We start from the raw sequence: 22,092 nt of genomic DNA, 5'->3' as shown, positions 1-22,092 counted from the left end.
CATTGCAGCCTGCTCAAGCCTGTCCACCATTCTTCCCACTGGCATCCCCAACCTCCTCCTCCTGCTCCGATCATGATTGACGGGCGACAACACTTTGAAGTCAAGGAGGTCGTTGACTCTCGCAAGCTTCAAAGCACCCTCCAGTACCTGATCCGCTGGAAACACTTTCCTCATCCTGAATGGATGCCTGCTCGCCACGTTAATGCTCCTGATTTAGTTAACCGTTTCCACTTAGCTTACCCTTTGAAGCCTGCCGCTTAGAGTTTTCTTTCTTTTGGGGGGGCAGTATGTCATGTTCACTGTTTCAACGTGCACTGTACATCATAACGTTTCACATGCCATGTGTCATGACCTCGTTGCAAGGCACAAAGAGCCTCACAACGTAGATCATGATCATCAAGAAATAGAGGAAGGAGATAATCAAACTAAGGATTAACACAAGCACCCAAAAGCACCCACACCCATGGACCCATAGGCACCTGAAAAGAAGGACGTCAGAGGAACGGAGATAAGCCGCACCTGGTGCCCCGGAGGACACAACCGACGCTGGGAGACAAAGGAAGGCACCGGGAAAACGCCCAGGCAGCCATCAAGGGTCCCATCAAGAGGGATTGGGACAATGTGGGGTGGGGAGCCCGGGGCAATACAAGAGGGTATAAAAGGGGCACCTCCACACCACCAATCCCGTTCCCGTTTTTCGTTCTGTCAGCTATCATTCCAATAAACCAGAAATCCTTAATACCCATTAAGTGAGTCTGTGTCTTATTGCGAAGCGAGGCTGACCCTGACATAAAAACAGGAACCCAAAAATTTTTTTCACCTAGCACCCATACAACAAGCTTGTGAGGGACCCAGCTAGGTATGGAAATCCAGGAACCGAGGCGGCGCAACCCTTCGGCACCCGGCGACAAAGCCCCGCTCCCGCAGGGCGGGATGCAGCTGAGGTCCGGGCGATGTAACGCCCCGGTAAGTATGGGACCCAGCTGGGGGGAAGCGGCGGGGGAGGGACCCACCCCAGCGCCCTGGAGCCCGCGGGGCACCGGGGGCGAGACGAGGGGACCCTCTCCAGGCTCGCAGGCAACCCCGGAGGAAGCGCAAGACGAACCGCCACCCTGGGCGCACGGAGACGAGGGCGCGTCTGGCACCGCGGAGGGACCAAGGGAAGATCTGTCCTCCACAACGGCGAACGGCGAGGGCGAGCGAACGGCGAGGGCGAGCGGAGCGGCGAGCACCCCAGTGGGAAGCCGTGGACGGCGGCGAGGCTCGACACGCTGGAGGAAGGGATGCAGGCGATGCGGCTGATGCTGCAACAGCTGACGGCAGCGCAGGGACCCCGCAGCAGAGGCAGCGCAGAGGCACCCCCGGACGAGCGGCGGTGGGGCGAGTGGGGCGGCGGCGACGGCGGAACCCGGCCCAAGGAGCCCACCTGACGACCGGAGGTGCACCGGGACGAGAGGCGGGGCGGATACCCAGCGGACGGCGGCGACCACGGCGGAGCCCGACCCCAGGAGCCCACCCACCAATCGGAGGCGCGCCCGGACGTGAGACGGCGGGACAACCTCGGCAGCGGCGGCGCTCAGTCCCAGGAACCCACCCGACGACTGGAGACGCACCAGGATGAGAGGAGGAGGGACGACCCGGCGTGCAGCGGCGGCGACAGTGGAGCCTGGATCCAGGAGCCCGACCGAGGAAGAACGCCCCGCCCTCCCCCTCAAGCGACGGGTCGACGAACTTGCGAGGAGACCCAGAGAGAGGCACTAATACCGCAAGAAGACTGGAGACAACCCGACCCACAGCAGCTCCCGCAGAGCCCGAGGCATGACACAGAGGGCGTCAGGAGCCAAACCAGGACAGCTGCCAAGGACTTTGGCATAAAGTTTGACGGGGACCCCTCTAAACTCTCCTTTTTCCTGACAAACGCGAGGTACTACCTCGAAGAATGGGGTCCCTGCTTCAGAACTGAAAGGGGCAAAGTCAATGCCCTGGCCATAAAACTAAAAGGGCGGGCCGATTGGTACGTTCAATTGTGCCAATCAGGTGCCCGGCCGCTGCAGGACAGCACAGAATTCCTGCAGGCGCTGGAGCGGCACTTCAGGGACCCCCTGGAGCAAGAAAAGGCGAAAAGGGCGCTGGAGACACTCAGACAAAGCCCGCGCTCCGTGGCAGAGTATGCCATGGAGTTCCAATCCCTAGCCGGAAAAGTGGACACTTGGTCTCAATCGACACTGATTGAGAAGTTCAAACACGGACTCAACTTAAACGTCCTCCGGTGGGCACTCGGCCGCGACAACCCCAGCTCCCTGACGGGCTGGATCCGGCTGGCAGCGGAAGCGGAGAACGCTCACGACACGTTCCTCCACGCAAGGAGGGAAACACAGCAGTTGGAGGCAGCGAGACCCCCACGCACCAGCGCAAGGCAGGCGAGGGTGAGACCCCAACCCTGGAAGGAGGAACAGGACAGACGCTTTGCTAAAGGGCAATGCTTCACATGCGGCAAGGAAGATCACAAAGCAGCCGCATGCCCCAAAACGACACCCAGAGAGAGCCCAAGGAGGGCACAAACCGCACCAACCCCAGTGCCAAGAAAGCGACCAGCGGCGAAGGGGGAGTACCGACGCAGACACATCCCCTACAGTTCAGAGGAGGAGGGAAGCAACCCCGACGAGCCGATGGGAAACGACAACCACCTGGCCTAAGGGGCGCCGAAGGACAGGTGGAGGACAGTGACAGGCGCTACGACAAAGGGGTGAGTGAGGAATGCCCCACCCTCTACGTCCGTGTTACCCTCACCCATCGAAATAAAACTGAAAAGGTCTGGGCACTAATTGACTCGGGCTGCTCCAAAAGCCTAATGCACCCAGACCTGGTAGCCGCACTTAACCTCCGCTGCTATCCACTTCAGCACCAACTGGTGTTCTCACAGCTCGATGGATCTGCAGCGGGAGGGGGCCCGGTCACCCAATACACCGGAGAAACCGCGCTAAGGCTCGGCAGCCACGAGGAAAAATTGGCTTTCATCGTGGCACCGGTGGGGCAACCCCGACTCATACTGGGGATCCCATGGCTCGTGCAGCAAAACCCAGTCATCAACTGGAGAACTAGAGAGATTAAGTTTGCTGACGGGTGTTACCAAGCACCTTCAGGGAACAGGGTTCCCCGAGCAGCCATGGGGGGGGCGACAACGACTGCGGAGCACAAAGAGACGGCACTGCCAGAGGGACTGCCAACCAAATACGGGGATTTCGCCGTTTTCGGCGAGAAAGAGGCGGACAAACTCCCCCCCCCCCCGAAAGACGGACTGCACCATTGAACTGGTCCCGGGGGTACCCCTACCCAAACCAAAAATATATGCCATGACCCAGCAAGAGCTGGCAGCATTACGGGACTTCGTAGACAAAAACTTGGCGGGAGGTTTTATCGAGCCAGCAAACTCTCCAGTGGGAGCGCCAGTCCTCTTTCGCGAGAAAAAGGACGGGTCACTGTGGCTCTGTACAGATTACCGCGGATTAAATGCAGCAAGCATTTCAAATAAATACCCCTTACCCTTAATAAAGGACATCTTGTCCCACCTGGTAAAGGGTAAGGTATTCTCTAAATTGGACATAAGGGAAGCCTATTACCGCATACGGATACGGGAGGGGGATGAGTGGAAGACTGCTTTCAACTGCCCATTGGGGGCGTTTCAATATAAGGTGCTCCCATTCGGACTGGCAGGAGCACCGGGGGTATTTATGCAGTTAATTAATGAGGTCCTGCGTGACCACCTTTTTAAGGGGGTTTTGGTTTACCTCGACAATGTATTGATCTACACAGAAACGGAGCGTGAGCACGAACGCTTGGTAAAAGAAGTGCTCAAGAAACTTCGCAAGGCAGAGCTGTTTGTTAAGCTCTCCAAGTGCGAGTTTCATAAAAAACAAATTGACTATCTAGGGTATAGGATTTCAGCTAAAGGGATAGAAATGGACCCCAGCAAGGTCCAAGCCATACTGGCATGGGAGCGCCCACGCACGAGGAGACAACTTCAAAGCCTCCTGGGATTCACTAATTTCTACAGGGGGTTCACGCCAAGGCTGGCAGAGACTATTTTGCCCCTAACTAACCTGCTTAAGACTAAGGGCTTGGGGGACATGCGCAAATCAAGAAACCCAGGGGCGCTACTAAACTGGACAGCTGACTGTCAAACGGCATTCGAGAGACTGAAAAACCTCTTCACAGCTGAGCCAGTGCTACAACACCCCGACCCCACCAAGCCTTTTGTGGTGCAGGCAGACGCCTCCGACTTTTCCATCGGAGCCATCCTGCTTCAAAGGGACTCCGACAACCACCTAAAACCCTGTGCCTACCTTTCCCGCAAATTCTCCGAAACAGAGCGGAGATGGCACGTATGGGAAAAGGAGGCGTTTGCAGTAAAGACAGCTCTGGAAACATGGAGGCACCTGCTGGAAGGGGCCACTTGCCCCTTCGAGGTCTGGACAGACCACAAGAACCTGGAGGCACTCAGCACGTCAAAACGGCTCAGCCCAAAGCAGGTGCGATGGGCTCAGTTCTTCAGCCGGTTCAATTTCACGCTGAAATTCATACCAGGCAAGAAGAACTTCTTGGCAGACGCCCTTTCCCGACGGCCACAGGACGACACGCAAGCCTCCGACATCGTGGGGACAGTATGGACCGAGAAACAGCTGGGCTGCCCAGCTGTCATGCGTAGCCAGACAAGGAATCAGCGCACGGCAGCACGAACGGCAGGGAGCGATCGGAGCCAGCGTTCAATTTCACCGAACTGGCAACAAAGACTCACACAAGCACTACAGACAGATACATGGTTGCAAAACAACCGACACCATGTATCTTTTAAAGACAGCATCGCCTGGAAAGGGAAAGCCTTGTACGTGCCCGAATCACTGCGGGGGGAGATCTTACATAGATTGCACGATGACAAATCTGCAGGGCATTTTGGGTTCGTAAAAACCCTTCACCTAACGAGGAGGCAATTTTGGTGGCCAAACCTCAGAAAAGACGTAAAAGACTACGTGGCCAACTGCCCCACATGTGCCACCACCAAACAGAAAGGGGGGAAACCCCAAGGGCTGCTGCAGCCAGTAGCCAGCCCCTCCTGCCCATGGGAAGAAATGTCCATGGATTTCATTGTGGACCTTCCACCCAGCCAAAGAAAAACAGTGATATGGGTGGTAAAAGACTATTTCTCAAAACAGGCACACTTCATCCCGTGCGCAACTATCCCCTCCGCACAACAACTGGCACGTTTGTTCCTAACACACATATATAGGATCCACGGTGCCCCCTACAGGTTGGTGACCAACAGAGGCACACAGTTCATGTCAAAGTTTTGGCGGGAATTTTTAAAACTAATCGGAACCAAGCAAGCACTGTCCACTGCGTGGCATCCACACACGGACGGATCTACAGAGATCCTAAACTCAACACTTGAACAGTTCCTGAGGGCATTCATAAATTACCAACAGGACAACTGGGTCAACCTACTACCTTTTGCAGAGGTGGCCTATAATAACGCGGTACACCAGAGCACTGGCCACACCCCATTTAAGGTGGTCTATGGAAGGGACTTTGTACCGATACCAGAATTGCCGCAACCTGAAACCCTGCCCTGCTCACCAGATGACTGGGCGGCACAGCTGGCAACAACCTGGCCAATCATCCAAACGGCCCTAGCAGACGCACAAACCACGTACAAAAAATATGCGGACAACCACAGGGCGAAGGCACCAAACTACAAAGTGGGAGATAGGGTCTACCTCTCCACTAAGTTCATAAAGACCTCACAACCCTCGAAGAAATTGGCACCGAAATTCATTGGACCTTTCAAAATCACACAGGTAATCAACCCAGTTACTTTCAAACTGGAACTGCCTTACAACTTGAGACGGGTCCACCCAGTGTTTCATTGTGCACTACTGAAGCCAACAAGCACATCCAAATGGCATACGGAAGAACCTCCACCCCCACCCATAATGATAGACAACCAACAACATTTTGAAGTAAAAGAAATACTGGACTCAAGAAAGCAAAGAGGTACGCTACAATACCTCGTGAAATGGAAACATTTCTCACACCCAGAGTGGGTCCAGGCACGACACGTCATGGCAAGACAACTAGCAAGACAGTTCCACGAGGCATACCCAGAGAAACCAGCACCATAAGACATCTTTGGGGGGGCAGCATGTCATGACCTCGTTGCAAGGCACAAAGAGCCTCACAACGTAGATCATGATCATCAAGAAATAGAGGAAGGAGATAATCAAACTAGGGATTAACACAAGCACCCAAAAGCACCCACACCCATGGACCCATAGGCACCTGAAAAGAAGGACGTCAGAGGAACGGAGATAAGCCGCACCTGGTGCCCCGGAGGACACAACCGACGCTGGGAGACAAAGGAAGGCACCGGGAAAATGCCCAGGCAGCCATCAAGGGTCCCATCAAGAGGGATCGGGACAATGTGGGGTGGGGAGCCCGGGGCAATACAAGAGGGTATAAAAGGGGCACCTCCACACCACCAACCCCGTTCCCGTTTTTCGTTCTGTCAGCTATCATTCCAATAAACCAGAAATCCTTAATACCCATTAAGTGAGTCTGTGTCTTATTGCGAAGCGAGGCTGACCCTGACACCATGGCGCTAACACGCGTTTCTGTTGGGAGGGAGCTGCTGTGAAACCTTGTGCCAAGCTCTGTATCTATGTTCATTTCAATGGAATGTGTTTGGGTTATGTGCTCTGCTCAAGGACTTTTCCCGCAGACCAGCACAAGCAGTTAGGAGCACCTGGGATTGTGAGCCTGGGAAGATTCTACGGGGGGAGGGATCTCGTTTGTACCGAGGGTTTTTTAGTTTGCATTTGGTGCGCTTTTTCCATTCTCAGCTTTCTTTGTGATCCTGCATACTATTCTTTAATAAATCAGATATCTTTATGAACCTGTTCATGAGTCTGATGGTGTTTTAGGATAGGCAATCATTACACCCTGGTTACCTCCCAAACAGATTACTGTAATGCACTCTACATGGGGCTGCCCCTGAAGAGCATTCTGGAAGCTGCAGCTGGTGCAAAGTGTGGTGGCATGGGTAGTTATGTGCATTCCTCAAGCAGTGTATGTTACACCTCTGCTCCATGAGCTGTATTGGATGCTACTGTGCTTCTGGGTGCAATTCAAGATGCTGGTAATGACCTATAAAGTCATACATGGCATGGGACTGGGATATTTGAGGGACCACCTCTCCCCAGTTACATCTACCTGTCCATCAGATCCAGCAGGAGAAGCATGTTATGGTCCTGTCTACTAAGGAAGGTCATCTGACAGGACCCAGAAGGAGCACCTTTTCTGCTGTGGCACTCGCCCTTTAGAACATCAATACCCTAGAACTCATATTGGCCCCTACCCTTCTGGCCTTTAGAAACGGCCTGAATTCATGGCCGTGCCACAGGCTTGAGGGTCCGGTGGTAGTGGTGACCCTTTTCCATTGGTATACTAAATTGGATGTATTGCTTGTGTTCACCTGCTGTGATTATGTTTATGCTGAATTGAGTTTTTAATAGCGGTATTAATCCATATTAATGTTCTATGTTCATTGTTTTTATTTACATTGTTTTTATTTGTATATTTTTATTGTTCTTGTTGTTCTTAATTGTGAACTACCCAGAGTCACATAGATGAGAAGGGCAGCTATACAAATTGAATGAATGAAATGTCTCCGAAGTTTAAAGGAAAGTAGCAAATATTAGGAAAAGAATTATCATTGATACATGTTTTCAAGTGTGAACTTGCCCCATGACAAACAGGTAATTTCAGAAATCTGGAAGAGAGAGGGGAGAAAATCCACTGCAAATTTCTGACTTTAAAAAAATGTAGCCCAGCCTTCTGTTACCTAGATATGTAGAACATGTAGCCTTATAAGTATTTAGAGCATTCCTAACTTCCCATCAGCCTCCGCCAATACCGTAGTCTAATTTCAGCATACCTCCCATCATTTCCCCAGCCAAAGCAGTATTGACAATACAGTTCCATGCTTAACTGGATCATTAGCAGCAGCTGTGTTATCAGCAATGAGAAACTTTAACCACAAACAGCCCTGTTTTAGTCAGTCTTGGCCTGCCAATACCACAATCCAGTCAAAGGCAGGTTATGGTATTCAGGAGAGCAGTCCTCCTTTTTCTAAGGAAAAAAAAAGCTCAGAATATAGGGCAGCTAGAAAAGCCCACCACTCCATTGCAAAATTCACCCTCACTTTTCAAAGTTATTGAACATGCCTAACACTAACTGCAAGGGGCAACCAATCCTCCATCACCCACCTCATCAATCTTCTTGCAGCAGACACTCCTGCAAGCATTTACAACCAGCAGTGACTCTGAATGAGAAAAACTCATCAGAGCCTTTGAACCCTAAGTTCCAAAATTATTTACCATTCCAAATGTAAAGAAACCAAATGTGAAAGCTAGTAATGTTCTTGGGGAGCACTGCTTGCACACCCAGCACAGATGATGGGGGAGGGGTCTGATGTCTGCTATGTTTTCCACAGCTTTCTAGTACAGGCTCTGTGCCCTGGATGCCAGGTGAATTACTGATTTACGTGTGAATTTCCTCTTGCTCCTCTTTCCCAGTTATTTACGCTTGCTTCCCATGGGTTTGTGATGACTGGGGATAATGGTCTGTTTTGCTATTGCTTTTCTCCCTTGCTAATAGCTTTCTTTCCCTTCGAAGGATCGTGAGACTTTTTCTTCTCCTCTGGGGGAATGACCAGACCGATAGAGTTCTGAGGGAGAAGGTAGGTGGTTCTTCAGCACTTCCTCTGGCACCAAGTTTGATGTCTTCTATATCAAACTGGGACAGGAGCTGGCAAAGAGAATATTGTCCAGTGGAATTGGGGGAAGGTGGATTGCTGGAAAGAATGTGTCCTAACAGCCAGGAACCACGCTGAGACAAGGAACAGGTCTCTAGTGTTTTATTGCTGCTACATAACAGGAAATCCTAACAAACTGAAGAAGCGTGGGAAAAACCCAGACATATAAACCCCAAAGGTTAAGGCGGGCCCGATCTGTGTCTCTTGGAATGGCTACCTAATTCCTCAGTGCTACGCATGCGCTTTACAGCCTGGATGGGAGCCCCCTGCTCGCCATCCTTACTCATGACATCATGCCAATGCAGGAATAGGAAGCTAGAGCAAGCAGGAGCTGTACTATTTTGCATGAATTGGGGTTTAGAATACCTGTTTGTTAGTTTGCCCTATTTCTCCTTCCATCTCATTGTTGCTTACCAGATCAATGGCAGAGGAGTTAGTGATGTCATGAAGCCTAGCCAGCACTACCCTGGTTCTAAAGTTCATGGGATACCAGATGTTTCCTGGAAAAAATGGTTGGGGGTGGTGCCAGAACCTCCAGTAAGATTTTACTGAGCCAGTGTCCAACTGAGTTATGCCTGAGATGCAAACAGGGCCAGTATGAACCAACCACTCAGAATGGTTTTGAAGCCATGTCACAGCCCAAAGATAACCCACTGTTTCCCTCAAAATGCCCCAATGGGCTGTCAAGGCAGCAGATGTAGTTCTTACTAAATTTTAGCCATACTTGCCTAGTGCTAAAACTAAATTTCTGCAATTATAAATAAAATTCTCTAGACCCACTTGGTTATGTTACATAGTATATGGAGAACTTTCTACATTTTTATTTTACTGTTCTTATATGTTATTACTTGATAGAAACAAGCAAACAAAAACCCACAAGCTGACTTTCTAGCCCATCAGTTCCCGAGCACAGCACAGCATTAATATAATGTGTTTTGGCCTTTTGCCACACAGCTTTGGGATTTCTTCCAAACAGAAAATCTCCCAAGCACACGTATATAGTATCAGGTTAGAATTAATCTGTCCTGAAATGCTGGGGCCAGATTCTACAGTCCAAATGGGCTTCTCTGGAAAGCACAACTACAAAGGAACAAAGCTTGACAATTTTACAGTCCACCTTACCCATGGTTCAGAACAGCAAATCTGATGAGCTAACCATGCTGGAAAATAATCTCACTAGAGCATAAAAATTGAAACAGATTACAGTCTCAGGTATGCATTTCGCAAGGTCAGTTTTTATATGTCTGGGTTTAATTATAACTACATGCTTATATCAAACATGGTAACAGACAGGCTGGCTATAAAATATTAATTGAGCAATCTTATGACTGAAACCTTTTGAATGCAACAGCTTTACTTTAATATTAGTTCAAGTGTAAAAATACAATAGACATAAAAATGCAGATTTTGATATGTACTAAGCATACAAAGAACACATTTTATAACTCAGAGATATCTGTACACATGAAGAGCAGCAGAGGAAAATTAATTACATCTCTCTTCCTCTTAGCTCAGAGTGATTTCCCAAGATTTCCAGGTCCAGAAAGTATACAAAATCAGGTCTGTCACTGACAGAACTGCATAGATATCTATAATTTCCTGGCAAGAAACACAACTCACATTTGATCTGTTATAACCTAGCAACATTACATTAATATCAAAATAGACTTATGCAGACCCTAAACTAGCAAATAAAAGAACGATTTGCATTTAATTCAAACTTTCTTATCATACATTTCCCAATACAAATGCAAAGATTTGTCATGAGATAACAACCATTCCAAGTGTAATACTTAAAGCATAATTATCATTATCCATTCTAAGAGAAATAGTACAAAAACTAAAGAAACAATTGCTGTGATTAAACTGCTGCAAGGATTAACTTTCCTACCTACTGCTACTCATACAGAAAAATGGGTATGACAGATGAAAAAGAAACAATTAAGTGATCCATGCGTTTTAAAAACGTTACTGTACTCAAATGCTGGCTGGGGAATTCTGGGAGTTGAAGTCCACCCATCTTAAACTTGCCAAGGTTGAGAAACACTGCTGTAAGGGGAGCAAATCAACAACAACAACAACAAATAGGATAAAGTTTCTTCATGAAATTGGACAAGAAAGACTTGTGGTCGATTTTTTTAGTCAACTCTTGCCTCAGGCTCTTTCTACCTAACCTATCATACATATGTTGCCCTAAACTCCTTGGGAAATGATCACATTCAGCCTGGTAAGAGGAAGAAGGTGGACAGCAAAGCTAATGATATACTTAAGCCTAAAGACTAAAAATAAAGCTATAAGGGAGAAGTCCAAAGCAGTAAAGAGAAGGGGAGGAAGAGTTGTAATGACAGCCCACCCCATATATCTACCCACATATCTATTAAACAAAGTTCCCATCCAAAAAGGAAATACAGACCTTTGGACTTCATAACTAAATAATGACATCACAATAACTCAGTCTCTACAGGATAAGAATTTTAGCACCATGGCAATAATAGGATGTAAAATGAGTCCTCTTGCAGAAAAAGGGCAGCATTCATGAACAATATGTTATACATAATGACAAAAATTGTCTCTTGGGCTGATCTATCACCAAGGTTTTATTTGCATGTTAGTCCAAGGTATTCCACAGTACTTTTCCAAGACTAAGGTTATGAGCTGAATTGAACAAGGAAAATACTTTGGTAAAGCCAAAAGTTCAAAGCACTGTACAAGTAGTGGAAATTTTCCTCCTATAATTTTGTATCTCTCTCTCAAGAACACACTGCAAAAGCATTTCACATCTTTCACAGAAAGTGTTCACTAATGCTTGCTATTCCAAAATAACTATTCTTTTAGCATTACTACAGTTAAACTTTATTTTTTAGAATTAAATATGGAAAATACACTTTCAATATTGAATATAATCAGTATATGATTTCAAAATGTTTAATTTAAACACATTTCCCAACTATGTAAAATGAGAGTAGGTTGCTAATACTGGTTGCAGGAAGAAAGACAAGCTTTTAGTTTTTCCAAGTGTCAAGACAATAGCACCCAAAAAAATCTATATAGTTGACACATTCCTTATTAGTCACATGGTTTTCAAGATCTGGAAAGAGTTCCATCATCTGAAATACTTAAATACAAAGTACACTTATTTTAATCCAGTATATTTGGATGCATTACTCACTGGTCTTGGTTTAAATATGGAGCAGAAATACCAACTGGATTGCAACAGAGGAAGAAAAAAAGGCATTCATTGTTTCAAGGCTTGGAAAATGTTCATTATTAATGTTCATCTCACATTTTGGTTCTACCATGTTACCACACAAGAATCATAATTGAGTATTAAAATAAGCATTGATCTCAAAATGACAAAACCTTATTTTTTCAGGGAATAGAAATTCAGTTCTTAAGAAGTCCTGTCTGATAATGTAATGCTACACTAAAGTATATATAGTCTTTGAATCTTGTATTTTCATTTAAAAATTTTCAAAAATACATATTCCCTGCTAAGTATAAAGTTCAATGACTTGTCTGTTGTTCTCCACAGCCTCCAATGTCTCTGAAGATGAACCCAAAATAGTGCCCTATATAATGTGATCTCCCTGCTACAGAATTTGAAAATAGAATCAATCTCCTTGTACAGATTTTGAAAACAGAATCAGATGTTTTTAGTTCTCTTATCACAGCTTCTAGATGTAAAAGCCGTTCACTTATGAGCAGGATTCATTTCTCTAAAGAAAGGAGTTATGAAGCTGGTAAAATCTCACTGGTATGGGTTTGTATCTACACACAGACACACATTCTCTACTTTCTTATTATAAAGCTTGTTGACATCTGGGAATTAAATTTAAAATTATGGTAGAGAATATTTGCTTCTGACCCAAACAACCTTGCAGTTACCACAGTATTCCAGGGATGTTTTTCAGAAGTACAATACGGTAATACATATTTAGAAACAAAATGCAGAATGAATGTAGTATTATAGCCTTTTAATATATTTCTTACCTGCAGCAATCAATTCCATAGCAACGTGCTTTCCAAACCATTAGCAACAACTTTATGGAAGCCAACATTTTTAAAACTAAATAACCTTGGTCTGATTTTATTGTACGTGCAGTAGAATTCCAGGTAGCTCTCAGAGTACTATGGCAACCATTTCATTTTGCAACCTTTGGTGATTCAACCATTTAATTCTACTTACTAATATTACAAATTACATATCTGAAAACAAAACTGTTTATAATAATTTCAGTAACTTTTAAAAAATTGCAGCAAAAGCCTGAAATGCTGATTAGATGATCATCAGTTAAAGAAAATCAACTCTCACTCCTTGATTCTAAAGTAACACACTAAAGTGAATAAAAGATGGGATGTTAGCTACTAAGAAAATAATTAGAAAACTGAATTTTAGGCCTTGTCCCCACTACTGGGAATTAAATTTTTCTAGAAGACAGTGAGTGTAAATCAGCTTTTACATGAAGCTGAGTATATACCTCAAAACTGACAACTTTTTGACCAGACTTTATTAACCATTTTTACTTCATTATGAAATCAAATTATTATCAAGTTTATAAAGTGCTACAGTCAAGACAACTCTAAGCTAAGTACAAAAGCAACAGTCAACCTTCTTCCATATTCTCTACCTGAATAGGGTTGAATAGGGTCAACTTCCTGCAGATCCTGTCTGTCTGTCTGTCTGTCTGTCTGTCTATGACACTGTCCTCTGTCAGAACCTCAGAAGCAGGCATTTTCAGTCACTGCTCCCATACTTCGGAATTCCCTCCCCAAGGAGATCTGGTCTGCTTCTCCCTTCCTGGGTTTCAGGAGAGCAGTTAAGACTTGGTTATTCCATGTAGCACAGGAAGGTAGCAAGTTGTGAGTGGAAGTTGGAATCTGCAGGTGAATGACATGTATTTTTTATTATTTTGAAATCATCCATTTTGTTTACATTATGAGTGGGTTCACTTATTATTTCTGAGGAGGTTGCTTTTTATTTTATGCTGATCTTGATCATTAGCAACCCAGAGCCTTCAAGAATGGGCAGCATGCAAATAAAGCAAATCAAAAAATAAGCAGCCATAGCCAGTGCAGTAATAACAATAAAATATAATAAAATACAATACATAATTACTGTAAAAAATAAACATTAATATGACATTCCTGGCACTAGGAATTCTATAGCACGCAAGTCCCAAAGGCCTTCCAGAACAGCCAAGATTTTATAAGCTTCTGGAAGTGGGAGCTATCCTTTCTTTGAGGGGCAAGCTATTCCAGAGAATGGGAGTCCTTATACAGAATGCTTGCTTTTAGACCCCCTCCTGTCACACTTCTCAATATATGGGGATTGTGTCCTCAGATAGAGTAAACAGAATCTATACAAGGTAAATTCATAGGGTATCACAGAATTATAGAATTAGAAGGAACCTTGAAGGTCTTCTGGTCCATCTCCAACCAGGGCAATAATCCTCTGACTATCCCAGACAAATGGACATCCAACCTTTGTTTGAAAATCTCTAGTAATGGGGCACCTACAACTCCAGGAGGCAGGCTGTTCCACTGCTTAACAGCTCTCTCAGTCAGGAAATTACTCCTTATTTTGAGTTTGGGTCACTCTTTGTAAAGCTTCCATCCCTTGGTTCTTGTTCTGCCATTGGATACTACAGAGAATAAAACATATCTTCTTCTTTGTGACAGCCCTTCAAGTTTTGGAAGACTGCTATCATGTCTCCCCCTTTAGCTAAACATACCCAGTTTTTATAACCATTCTTCACAGGAATTAGCCTCCAAGCCCCTCACCAAATTTGCTACTCTCCTCTGCATTCTTTCCAGTTCCTCAGCTTCTTTATTGTATCATGGCAACCAAAACTGGACACAGTTTTGCAGGTGTGGTCAGACCAAGGCAGCATAAAATGGGACTCTTCCCTCCTGTGATCTTGACATTATACCTCTGTTGATGCAGCTCAAGACAGCTGCGACACTTAATCAATTGTCCTGCTTAAATCCTAGAGGTATGCAAATTATCCTAGTAAATCAGATTCTAGGCCATTAGCTTAGGCTAAGATAAAGGCCAACTTCCAGAGGAAGTCCAATTTCTTAAAAATACCCTAGCCCTGAGTCATATATGGCTTTGTAGGTGATAACTAGCACCTTGAATTGCATTCAGAAGTGAATCAGTAGCCAGTACAATAGTGTTATATGTTAGTAACAAGACTCTCCAGAAAACATACAAACATTGCACTCTGTGCCAAGTGAGGTTACTAAGTGGTCTTCCAGGGAAGTCCTATGTAAAATGAATTACAATAATTCATATGAGAGACAATAAGTATCTGAGTGACCATCTTCAGTGAGCCTTTCTCTAGGTAAGGCCCTCCTGCCCACCACTTCCACCTGCTGTTCCAGAAAGAGCCGCAAGTCCAGGAAGACGCACAGATTGTAGGCCTGCTCACTACAGGAGAGGATTACCTCGCCAAAAGTCAAATATAGCATAATTCCAGAATCAGTGGGCTTCTGAATGAACAGCTATTCTATCCTGCTTTCATTCAGTCTGTTCCTCCCATCCAGACCTCCAAATACTGTTTCAGGACTTCCAGAGCATTCCGCATTTGGCTTGGGGTGGAGGTGCATAACTTGGTACCATCTGCATACTGATACCTCACCCCAGACTGGTAGATGACTTTACCCAATGGTTTCATGTAGATGTTAAACAAGAAGGGTGAGAAGATGGCTTCCGGATGAGGACTATCGTGAACTAAGACATCTCTGAGGGAGTGGAAATGGCGCTGTGGTGCAGACCAGTGGTCAGGCAAGTCGGGGCCAGTAGAGCCACTCTGGATAAGGAGAGACCAAGAGATTGCCACCTGCACTCTGGACGGCTGCTCCTCATGAGGAGACTGTAGGATTTGAAGATCCTTGCAGCTGACTCGTAGGTTGAGTGGTCGGGTATTATGGAGGTCGCAGGCGAGTAGGAAAGAGGAAGGCGTCTCCTCCCTTGCAACCTCCATAACATCGGGAGACAAGGGAGAGACATCTAGCTCACAGCTGCAGTGGAATCTTTAAGGACACTGGGTTCAACCAAAACCTCACTTTCTTAAACACATTTAGATATACTGTAATGATTTTAAAGAGACATCTCCAGACCAGCAAGAGGGAAAAACAACACCCAGTGAATCACCCTTCATTCCAGATTAAAGAAAAGAAAGTGAAAAATAATAGCTTTAAGAATTTAAAAATAAGAGCAAAAAACTTAAGACTTTGACCTAAGAAAGTTTTAAACAGTTATAACATACAGTCTTGCCAGGACCAGTCTTGTCCTCTTTGGGTGGAATTAGATCTGCCATTACTTGGATTTCATTATATTTTATATTTTATGTTTATATTTATTGATTATTGATATTATTTATGATTTTATTGCATTTTAAACTGTTTCATTGTGAGCCGCCCAGGATCCCCCGTGTGGGGGAGATGGGCAGTGATAAAAATGTGATAAATAAAATAAAATAAAATAAAAATAAATACAGATGGATCAACGGGAAAATGTGTGGGTGAAAGGACTGAAATTCACATTGTTATAATTTAAAAAAGAATCTTTATAAAATGATGTACCGTTGGTATATGACACCAGAAAAACTTTCTAGAATGTATAAAGGTACTTCAAATCTATGTAGGAAATCTGAAAAACATGAAGGGTCATTTTAGTATGCTTGGTGAACTTGTAAAAAAAGCTAGAAAAATTTGGGTCAAATATACACAGTGATACAAAGAATTTTAAAGATTAATAATCAACTGAAACCAGAACTTTCCTTGCTGGGACTAAAGGACAGACAACTAGAAAAGACCTATGGACAATTGTTTTCGTACATGATAACTGCAGCGAGATTATTACATGCACAAAGTTGGAAAGACTCTGAAATACCCACAATGGAAGAATGGTTGGTGAAGATGACAGAATCTGCAGAGATGGCAAAACTTCCTTGTTTGATTAGGGAAAAGACAATAAGTACATTTGTTAGTGACTGGAAGCCTTTATGCACTTTTTGTTGAAAACAGAAAAAAATGAACTTGTGATTTATGGGTTTATTAGAAAGGGTAGAATATGGAAAGAAGGGAGCCATGATGTAACCTGAGAGGATAAAATATAAATGCATTTGTAACTGTTGTAAAGGAGATAAGAAACCACTCCTTCATATATATTTTTCTCTCTTTTTTCTTTCACTTCCTTCCTATTTTACTTATCATTTTTCTTTTACTGACATGGTCAAGAAACTATCCCAATTCCTCTGTCTCAGGCTCTTGTGTAATAAATAATAGTGTACCTGCCTGGTAGACAACTCTCCAAAACAGTAAACAAACTTACTCTTTGTAGCTGCATTTTTTGTGCAGGATCTACAAGGCAGAGAAAGAACATGCTATTCCAAATGAGGAATAAATTGAATTCACAACTCCAAAACTAGTTATAGCCTGAGAAAATAAACATTTGGCTTGTAGTCCAAAGAAGGAAGGGTCCAATTTAAAATCTTGGAAGCCGGGGTTTAAGTGCCTCCTTTGTCCCATCATACCCAATAATCCTACAACCCAACATTTTGTCGTAATATGAAGAAATTACTAACTTACTGTATATTTGCCCTGCCATTTCAAGCTTCTGAATGTCTTCCTTTGAAGTGTTTTTGAACGAGGTATATTCACTGAAACCCATTGTCTTGATTCTCACAATATGTTGAATAAGAAGTTAATCAAAGGAGTTTACACAATATGCTAAAACAAAGAAAATCAAACTAGGGTTACACTAGCTAAGCTTAAAATGTTGTGAAAACACAGCCACTAAATCTTTAACTGATCTATTTAGATATGTTCCATAAATACACTTTGCCATTTTGCACAAAACCCCCCAAACTTCAGTTCCCAACTGCATGATATTCAGATATTGTTCTGAAAGGCTCAAGAGTATTGATTTAAAATAAAGTAAGCATTTGCAGTTAATGATAATAATAATTGTAGTCATCTCAAGATTGTGCCTGCCTTATGGTATACTGTACTTGACAAGAATGCTAGGTTTCCTACCATTGTTGTTTCAAGTATACACACTGAGACAAACAAGAGGAAAACTTAAGTTGCTTTAAGAACAGAAACACTGGTGCTATGGAATCATGATATTGCATTTTTTTCCCCTAAATGATATGCTAGTTTAACCTTTTTCTTTCTTTTGTCCACCTACATTTTTCAAATGTAAAACACTCTTATACTCAAATGTCAAGGTGCTTGCATTAAATAGTTGTGCTCAACAGCCAGGGGGAAGGGAACCCAAAAAAATAAAAACATTTCAAAATAGTAGCCTTAAATCAAATCCTTAAAACCATCCAAATCCTTAAAAGCAAATAACATCAGTCGAACCCTTAAAGCAATTCAGATAAACATTCTTTAACCCTTATCCCACTTCAAAATAAACCAGAGCATTTATATATCCCCACAATGTGCACAGTGCTTTTCTCTTGAAAAAAATCAAACAGTCCAACTGCCCCCCTCAGAAGTTCCAGCTTCTCTTAAAAAAAACCTCCCATAATGACCTTTTTCATGGCATTCCACCAGAAAGTCTATTTCACTTATTACTTGAAATCTCTCTCTCTTAAATTTCTTGACCTCCACTATCTGATCTTCATTCAGCATCTCAATAGAAACCCTAATCTCACTCTTAGAAGAAACATATCTATCACTGTTGAATTCCTCAGTTTCATCCACCACATCCCCAACATTTTAGACCTCATATTTTCTGTGATGTCCTAAATATCTTGCATAAAAGCTTGGTAGAAATCAGAAGAAATCTGTTTAAAATCTTCCATGTCTCATGCAGTAAATTATAATGCCCCCTAGGAGCTTAACCAGCAAAAGTTGAAGATATGGAAAAGTTCCAGAATGTATATACACAAGCAAGAGGGAGATAGGCAGACAGCTCTGAAGGGAAAATAGAACAAAAAGCTGAAGGTTCAAATCAGCCGATTCAACGTATAGGAAAATGCTAATATCTTCAAATTTAGTACAAAAATAATAACAGGAAGACAATTGTTTACTCTCAATCCTCCTTTACATTTGGAAGGAAAACAAAGTCCAAAACTTAAAAAAGAATTTTTTAAAAAGTAATCCCAGAAATAACAATAAGCACCAAGAGAGCCAGCTTCTCCACGCTGTAGAAAGCCTCTCTTAGGAGATGTATACTTTAAAAAAAACCCATAAATTTAGTGATTTAGAAATGGGGTGGACGGTCTTAGTGTCCCTTTAAGACTACAGCGTGGCTTGGAAAATGACAGCCCTGCCTCCTAGCTAGCTCTTACCAGTCAAACACAAAACGCTGCTGTGATCTTCTGGCTGCAAGCAGCCGTCTGGAGGACAGATGGGATGATTCCAGGTGTTCTCCTTTATCTGGAGAACATTCCTGGGCTTCAGGAAAACCTGCCTGAGCCTGAAAAGAATTGCCATGTTGTCAGCCCTGCCTGCTAAGCCCGTGGGCACAGCTGCTCAGTCTGCCATGTCCCCGCTGGAAGCCCATTAATAGTTATATTTTAACCTCACTAAAGTCTTTAGTCTTATTCATGAGAGGTCACACAAATTCAGCTATCGTTTAGGACTCATGTTACCACAATGTTTAAATTCAGTTCAATTCAGTTCAATTTCTTCATTGCAAACTGCCAGTGTACCTGCAAATATGCACACTTCTATGACCTAATTCTTATTAAAGCAGGAACATTCATGTGCTACACACACACACACACACACACACACACACACGTATGTATGTATGTATGTGCTTGGTATTTGTCTCAAGCAAAGCTGTTATTCCCACAAGTAAAAATTAAACTAGAAAGTGATGCTTAAATCTGAAGTACCGGCAATGCCAAGCAGTCAATACAAAGGATGTTATAGAGGTGTGGACCGCTACAGTTGACTAGGCAGTCAAATATTCAAGAGACTAAACAGTATTTCCAGCCTTTATCTCAGAACCTCAGGAATGCCTGCCTATGCTATCAAACGTTATCATGATGCAATTAAGAAAGTAGGCTGCCTTCTAATACAAGGGCATTTTTAACTTTATGGACTATTGTTTTACCAGTATCAATTACCAGCATCCCAATACTAATTAACTAAGCTTATCTTCAGTGTTTTGTAGTATTATCTCAAGGTCACATAGTGATGAACTGAGGTAAATTTCAAGAAGGAATTTATCCTAGGGACACATGTAAATCATAATAGAAAAGTACATTTGGCTTCTAAATTTGAGCTTTACCATTGTAATGGTCATGCATTAAGCTACCCCATAACATCTTGGGGGCCAAGGGGTAGCACATTGGGTGAACCTAGCCACTGTGATTTTTAATTTGCGTGATTTGACATATGAGTTAATGCAATTGCTGGACCCAGGTAATTGTGGTTTACTTGAGTCATATTTAAAGAAATCACTACTCAATATGACATGTGAACCCAGTCCAAGGGCGACAATACTAAGAGATTGTAGCCCTCCTTTCTTCTACTAATTTTTTATCATGAACTTCTGAAGGAAGAAAACAGTAACTAGAAAACTAGTAATGTTTCCCCAGTCTTACAAGACAATGGGAACAAAGGGAAATTTATACAACCCAAACTAATGTGCCCAATATCTTATATTCAGATGAAACATTTCCAAGTCAGCTGGAGACCAACCTGCAAATAGACTAAATTTGTTTGCATCAGAATTTGTATTAAACTGTAACATTTTTAAGGATTTTTAGAAAGTTCTTATTGTTGAAAAATGTATATGCACTTCAAAATAAATAAAATTGAGCCTTTGCTTTGTTTTAGACTAGGTTAATGCAATAAATGCCTCAGCACTCATTAAAAAACAGGTCTATTCAGGAAAACTAGCATAATAAAACATTATTTTAACTAGCTTAATCTTTACAAGGATAAGAGGAACAAAAGAATAGAATTCCATTGAGAATGCATCAAATCTGTATATATTTTTAGCTAGTGCAATCATTTTAAAGAAAGAGTTTCCTCTTTGGCTGTTCTGCTTCCAAGTCTTTGCAGTCCTCAGCTTTTGTGTTTCAGATATGAAAGGTAGACATTCCATCCCAAAGTCACTACATTCACAAACAGCACTCGGTATTGCAAGGGGAGATACAGAAAATTTAACATTTGAGGTCTTGGCCAAAGAATAAGCTCTGCAAGGTAATAGTCTCAGAATTTATCCCTAAATTCATCAATGCCATCTGCCAAACTATGGCCTTGAAGCAGCGCCATGATTGGTCTAGTGGTTAAGGCACCAGGCTATAAACCAGGAGACTGAGAGTTCTAGTCCCGCCTTAGGCACGAAAGCCGGCTGGGTAACCTTGGGACAGTCACTCTCTCTCAGCCCAACCCACCTCACAGGGTTGCTGTTGTGGGGAAAACAGGAGGAGGTAGGAGTATTAGGTATGTTCGCCGCCTTGAGTTATTTATAAAAATAATAAAGGTAGGATAGGAAAGGAAGGAAGGAAGGAAGGAAGCCTCCAGAAAATGGAGCAAAGGCCTGGTTGATTGCTACCCTCATGATGACAATGTTAAGACACTGAACTCCTTTTCTTGGGGTTATTTTGTCTATCCATAAATACCAATAATGCAGGAGTGGCCCCATGCTACATCCAGTGACAACCATGCAAAATGTATGCTCAATATCCCACTGTTGTTTGATTTTTCCTTTGATCCAAAGACTGCTTTATCTCTGCACCTTCTAGTAAGAGTCCAGAGCTAACTCTGTTGACAATGAAAAGACTACAGTCATGAAAAAATAGGGCATGCATTTGTGCCAGCCTAGGCAACTGCTGGATAATATGGGAACGCATCTCACTTTTTTGTTATTCTGAATTAAATACATCTAGCTCAGATAACTATGATGAGCACGTTTTTCTTGATACTTCATCTTCTTCTTTTCCCAGACTGAGAAGATGTGTCTTCAGGAACTACTTTATAGTAGCTTCCTAGAGATTATTTAAGTAAATAATTCATGGTAAAGATAACAAAAATCAACTTAAAACCAGCATGTAAGATGAAGCACAGGAAATACATCACGATATTCTAGTGAAGAATTTTCCTTTGATGTCTTACTGTGACGTCACTGATCTTCAACATCTTGCACTTAATGTAGCAAATAAATCACATCAACTGAACAGGTACATAATTGTTCTTATGCCACATATGGCATAAGCACATTTTGGGGGGCTACTTTTAAGGGCGTGTAC

The 22,092-nt window shown here is 43.4% G+C and overlaps 1 protein-coding gene and 1 pseudogene across 2 annotated transcripts in view; both read right to left on the bottom strand.

Moving 5' to 3' along the window:
* IQGAP2 (IQ motif containing GTPase activating protein 2) overlaps positions 1 to 22,092 on the bottom strand; it is a 166,299-nt gene that overhangs the window by 92,332 nt on the left and 51,875 nt on the right. The gene's annotated exons all lie outside the window — the stretch shown is intronic.
* Positions 20,666 to 21,696, bottom strand: LOC134491645 (mpv17-like protein 2; annotated as a pseudogene).

The sequence above is a fragment of the Candoia aspera genome, chromosome 2 (assembly GCF_035149785.1).
Source record: "Candoia aspera isolate rCanAsp1 chromosome 2, rCanAsp1.hap2, whole genome shotgun sequence".
Lineage (NCBI taxonomy): Eukaryota > Metazoa > Chordata > Lepidosauria > Squamata > Boidae > Candoia > Candoia aspera.
Note: the sequence above shows the minus strand (reverse complement) of the source record. Positions and strands in the feature narration are given on the sequence as shown.